The 5,000-nt window shown below is 32.7% G+C and overlaps 2 protein-coding genes across 2 annotated transcripts in view; one reads left to right on the top strand and one right to left on the bottom strand.

Moving 5' to 3' along the window:
• The window catches only part of LOC122263496 (uncharacterized), a 1,386,165-nt gene that overhangs the window by 128,957 nt on the left and 1,252,208 nt on the right, over positions 1 to 5,000 (top strand). The gene's annotated exons all lie outside the window — the stretch shown is intronic.
• The window catches only part of LOC122252114 (uncharacterized), a 42,678-nt gene that overhangs the window by 6,470 nt on the left and 31,208 nt on the right, over positions 1 to 5,000 (bottom strand). The gene's annotated exons all lie outside the window — the stretch shown is intronic.

The following is a 5,000-nucleotide window of genomic DNA, read 5'->3' as shown; positions in this document are numbered from 1 at the left end:
TCCTCAGTGGAACTACATTTACGTTACGAGAACTAATATCATCATTGGAGTTAATTCTCGGAATTATTATCACCCTAAGTGCAATGCATCATAAGTCACAAGAATTAATATCTTCCTCACTTTCGCATCCTCGCCCTCCAACCTGTTCGTCCCGTTCCCAACGTCCGCTGAGTGTTGCTCCTGTATACTGAACCATGTAGAAGTACATATGTGTGAATACAATACTTCTTCATTGTTTCTCTCCTTATTTTAGTCTCTTTCTCTCTCCTCTTTTCCCTCTTCTTACTCTTACCTTTAGCTCTCTGATCTCCCTTTCTCTGAGACATAGGATATCCTTCAGTTCGCTGTTTTCCGTCTGCAGATTAGTCACCTCAGTCTCCATCCTACTCCTCTCATGTCCTTGCTCCTCCTGTAAGAGAAGACAACACTGTAGGGATGTCTCTGTCCTAAAGGCTTGAGGAGAAGAGCAAGGCATCACAGGCAAAGCAAATGGAATTGCACGAACAACCAGTAATCTCGCTTTGACAAATAAAATCGGTTTTAAAAAGGTGCTAATGTATTTCGGAACCTCTTGCTCTTACCTTTAGCTCTCTGATCTCCCTTTCCTTCAGACATAGGATATCCTTCAGTTCGCTGTTTTCTGCATGCAGATTAGTTACCTCAGTCTCCATCCTACTCTTCTCATGTCCTTGCTCCTCCTGCATATCCTGTAGAAGACAACACTGTAGGGATGTCTCTGTCCTAAAGGCTTGAGGAGAAGAGCAAGGCATCACAGGTAAAGCAAGTGGAATCGCACGACCAACCAGTAATCTCATTTCGACAAATAAAATCCCTTTTAAAAAGGAGCTAATGCATTTTGGAAGCAAAGAAAATTGCTCATCATGTTGCATTTTCATTTACACAAATCCTGCAACCTTTTCTCTCTTCGTTTGGAATAGTTGAGGTTCATACCTACAAGAACTTATTCAGGAAGCTCCAGGTTCTCCAGACAATAAATAAGCTACTAATAACACAATGCTATCTCACACTAACTCTCCTCTTTCTTAACCATTCTTCTATATCTGTCCCTTTCCTCTCCTCCTTTCTCTCTGTCATTTCGCCCCTCTTCCTCGCTCTCTCCTGTGCATACCTTGAGTAATACAATCTCTTCCTTCTTCCTCAGCTCTTCCTTCAGGTCTCTGGTCTCCTTCTGTAGATTCACTGTCTCACTACTTTCCGCACTGATCTCTCGCTCTCTCTGCTCATGCTGCTTCTGGATGAGTAAGGAAAAAGTATCATAAGTGCTCGGAAAGACAAATGAAATTAACTTTCTCTCTAACATTACCTCTCTCTCTCTCTGTCTACTTGTTCATTATCTAACTAATTTCTTGCTCTTCCTGCTCATGCTGCTTCTGTATAAGGTAGGAATAGGTATCATAAGTGCTCAAAAAGACAAATGAAATTAACTTTCTCTTTCTCTCTCTATCTATCTATTTACTTGTTCATCATCTAACTAATCTCTCGTTCTTTCTGCTCATGTTATTTCTAGAGAAGGAAGTGGCAAGCATATCATTATTGCCTCACTTATGATAACAAGTCTTCTCCTTCCTGACATTGTTAATGGATGGAGGGAAAGCTGAGAACCACGAGATAAGGAGATTGGAGTCGTAAAAGAATCAAGCGGATCAAATACTTATAAAAGATTAGCCGTCACCAAAACCCTTACATTTTGCTTTGCATTTCATCCTAAATACTTCCCTAGTTCACCCCGTCTCCCCTTATCTATAAATGTCTGCCTGTCTGTCTGTCTGTCTGACTATCCTGCTTTCTGCACATCTCGAGTCCACACCAAAAGAAGGAAAATTCATAATGGATTTTAGAAAGGTTTTCGTTTGATTATAAATGGTTGCTATTTTTTCTGTCATTCCGCTGATCATTCTCCATCGTTTCATTATCCTTTTGATTTCTGTTTTATTTATACCTTTTCTCTATGAAAACTCACCTTCAGCACTTGGATTTCTCTTTGCAATCTGATCCTTTCCTTCTCGGTTGCAACCCACCCTTGCATCACGTGTGTCTGAAAGTAATCAATATTCAACAGATAAATACATAAGCATGTTATGTCTCATTATATAAAAAAATAAAAATTTGGAATCCTTTTGTGATTTAGTTACAGTGCTACTCAGCAACCATGGCACTGCCCATGATGCACAACTTTGAAAACCAATGGTGACAGAGGAAGGACCAGAGTCTGACCAATACAATCTATTACCATGGACACGCTTTGGAAAAGTTCCATGCCACGGATCTCTGTGGAATAAGATCTCGGCATCAAGTCCCGCGGAGTCCTTCCACTCTTATTCTTCTTGTACGTGGAAGCCCCAAAGTTCGTCAACATGAATATAGCAAGGAGATGCCCTAGTGAAGCTGCTTTGTGGAGGGGCGTGTCGCCTTCACCATCAGCAGCGTCCACGTCGGCCCCGCCCTCCCGAAGGACTTCCAGCACTGCCGTGTGTCCCTCCAAAGCTGCCAAGTGCATTGCTGTCCGTCCTGAAGGTAAACTTGACTGTAGAACTTGTCAATGTTTAAATGTTGCTCTTCAATGAAACACTTGTTTAATTTTCTTACTTTCATTTTTATTCTAATTTGTTCAGTGAATGTATTGATTTTGGTTATAAATATAATGATATATATTCTAAAATATATTATATAAATCATGATACTTATATGATGATGAAATATGACAATAATATTGATGACGACAATATATACATATATATATATATATATATATATATATATATATTATATATATATATATATATACATATACATATTCATATGCATATGTATATATGTATATATATATATATATATATATATATATATATATATATATATATATATATATGTATATATATATACATATATACATATGCATATGAATATATATATGTATGTATATATATGTATATATATACATATATTTATAAAGTATATACACATATATGCATACATATGCATATGTATATATATATATATATATATATATATATATATATATATATATATATATATATATATATATATATATATATATATATATATATGTATGTATGTATGTATATATATGTATGTATGTATGTATATATATGTATATATATGTATATATATATATATATATATATATATATATATATATGTATATATATATATATATATATATATATGCATATGTATATATATGTATATATATATATATATATATATATATATATATATATATATATATATATATATTCATACATAACAAAATATTGATAGAAATAGAAAAAAAATACAAATATGAATAACGAGAGAGAATGATAATTATTACAGTATAATAAAGTTAGTTATAAAATAATATAACATCTCTAGAAATAATAATGAAATTAACCAATGATATTCTATAAATGTGAGTAAAAATAACAATAGTGTTAATATAAACAATGGTATAAGTAATGAGTTAGGACAACTCATTAATGGGAACATAATGATAATGGATGATGAGCATGAAGATGAAAAGGAAAGAGAGAACTGAGAGGGATAATGAGAAGAGAAATAAATATGATGAAGTGTGGGAGAAGGAGAATTAGACAGAAAATGAAGTGACAAAGAGTAGAAGAATTATATAGAGAATGTAAAATGACAAAGAATAGGAGTAGGAGAAGGAAAATTGTACAGAAAATATAGAGTGACAAAGAGTAGGAGAAGGAGAATTATACAGAAAGTATAGAGTCACAAAGAGTAGGAGGAGAATTATATAGAAAGTATAGAGTGACACAGATTAGAAGGAAAATTATACAGAAAGTATAGAGTGACAAAGAATGGGAGAAGGAGAATTATACAGAAAGTATAGAGTGACAAAGAATAGGAGAAGGAGAATTATAAAGAAAGTATAGAGTGACAAAGAGTAGGAGAAGGAGAATTATAAAGAAAGTATAGAGTGACAAATAGTAGGAGAAGGAGAATTATATAGAAAGTATAGAGTGACAAAGAGTTGCAGAAGGAGAGTTGCGACTGGAATGGCTCTGAGACTTGCGAGGATAAAAATTAAAATGAAAACTGTCGTGATGATGTTAATGAGAATCAAAATGAGAAGGGAACTAATTGGGGAATGAAAATGTCAATGCTAATTTGAATGGCAACAATTGTTATAATCGTAATTATTATCATATTAATGATAATGATGCTAATGAAAATATTTTTGATAAATACAAACTAAAAGAAAAGCTTATGAATAAGCACGAAATGACTAGAGAATGAAATGAAAGGGATGGAAAATGATGAAGAAAATGAGAGTGGAAATGAAAATGGGAAAGTATTCATGAATGAGAATCATCATGATTCTAAGAATGATTATGGTCTTTATAATTTTAATGCATATTCTGATGGCAATGATATGAAGGAAAATAATAACCATAATGAAAATAAGGATCTCATTATAGTTCTATCATTGTTGTTGGAGTTACTATTACCATTAACATAATATTTATAATGAAAAAAATTATGATATCAGTCATAAGAATTATTTAAAAATAATAATGGTCATTCTAACTAGTTTGATATTAATATTGATAATAATAATAATGATTGTTATCGTTATCTTTAATGTTTTTATATAATCATAATCAATGTTATTCTTATTCTTATCATTTTCATCATTATTATGGTTATTTTTATTAGTATTATCATTATCATTATAATAATCAAACTAAATAGGTAATATCTTTTTTCGTATGAACTTATATTATTGATATTTCATTTGGATATGTTACCTTTGTACTTAGCAAACCTAACTTAAGTGCGAGAAGATGTATTTTGTAAAACGAATGCTAAGTAGTGCATTCCTCTTAACAGCACCTGCATAGCCATGTTTGCTGCAAGCAAGCTGTGAGCAGACTTGGGTGTTTGCAAGAAGGAAGAACAAGGAAGCCATCGTGTTATCCTCATTGTCATTACCATCATGATTTACCGACACT

The sequence above is a fragment of the Penaeus japonicus genome, unplaced genomic scaffold (assembly GCF_977035675.1).
Source record: "Penaeus japonicus unplaced genomic scaffold, GWHDUDI00000001_assembly GWHDUDI00000043, whole genome shotgun sequence".
Lineage (NCBI taxonomy): Eukaryota > Metazoa > Arthropoda > Malacostraca > Decapoda > Penaeidae > Penaeus > Penaeus japonicus.
Note: the sequence above shows the minus strand (reverse complement) of the source record. Positions and strands in the feature narration are given on the sequence as shown.